Source organism: Nuphar pumila, chromosome 7 (assembly GCF_984573655.1).
Source record: "Nuphar pumila chromosome 7, dmNupPumi1.hap1.1, whole genome shotgun sequence".
In the NCBI taxonomy this organism is placed as follows: domain Eukaryota; kingdom Viridiplantae; phylum Streptophyta; class Magnoliopsida; order Nymphaeales; family Nymphaeaceae; genus Nuphar; species Nuphar pumila.
In genome coordinates, this window is record NC_143255.1 from 111,276,845 (window position 1) to 111,278,224 (window position 1,380).

Below are 1,380 nucleotides of genomic sequence, written 5' to 3' on the forward strand. Positions count from 1 at the left end.
ATGTAGTGTTAGGCAATATCACTTCTTAACTTGCATAAGAACATTAGAGAATAAGCATCTTAATAGCCATTTGAACCTTCTAGATGATATACACTTAATAGGCATTGGAACATTTTAAGAAATATGCATTTGAACATCATAAATTATGCAGCTTAATATGCAACTAAATATCAACTTATATATAGGTTAATATGCAGTTGAACACCAAATTTATATGCAGCTTAACATCCTGAACTGAAAATCACAAATCACCACATGGTAACCAAAAATGTTGATTCCACCTAATAAACACCTATATCAATCACTCACATGGTTGTTCAAATAAGATCCAAACTTTCATTATACAACAGTCGACAACTACAGAATACATTTGCAATATATTTAAAACAGAATTTCTACCATTTTCAATGTCCTTAAAATATAAACAATAGTTGACTTATGCTATGTACCTAACACGCAATCCATTGGGTTTTTTTCATCCTCCAGACTTGGAACTCTGTCTCCTTAGGACTTAAGGATACAGTTGTACAACCTATAGAACGGATCTTGTTCAAGTAAGGTCGTAGAGCAATTTTCTTTATCAAAACACAACCTGAACTTCTATACACATCTGACGACAATGACAAGCATCTGCCAGTAGTGACAACATTGTATTTATTTGTTAGACTTATTTAGCATACGTTAAAGAATAATGTATTCAAAACCACTATTTGTATAACACACACAGTACAATTGATTGCTTCTGTACATATATCAGTTAAAATGAAATGTCAAACTTCACATATTGCAGTAAAACAATTTAACAACTACATAGATCAAATATGGATCACATTGCTGTCTAATTTCAGAATTAGAAAAACAATGGAAAGGATTCATCGAAACCAGTTGCAGTCTTTCTAAACCTAGATTGTGATATAAAACAGTATATACAGTCTTTTGGTACGCAAAGTATCACCTATACTCCAACAAAACGATAAACAGTTTATTCTAGATGGATTTTTCCAAATAGTACATGCAATTTTCGCACTACCTACTATTTATCCAATGCAGATACGACTCGTAATCCTAACTGTAACATGGTCTGAACCAAGAGACTTTAGCATGTATTCAGATATTACCTAAACACCAAACAAAAACCTTCTAACAGCCAAATATTCTAATTTGTAATAAGAACAGGCCCTCTTTTGCCTAGCTCATGGAGACTCTTAGAGGCAACCCATACAAATCACTATGTTGTTGTTGCACCTACATACAAAGAACACTAATTAAGGTAACAAGCAGGCTGATAAAAAAAAATGGTTGTTTATTGATTTTACTCAGGAATTACTAGTTCTAGCTGCTGTCACACGGGAGTTCTGATATAGATATATACATCTTATT

General features: G+C 32.5%; 1 pseudogene; it reads right to left on the reverse strand.

Annotated features, from left to right (window-relative positions):
* Positions 1-446: 446 nt before the first annotated feature.
* Positions 447-564, reverse strand: LOC149832937 (small nucleolar RNA U3; annotated as a pseudogene).
* Positions 565-1,380: the final 816 nt, after the last annotated feature.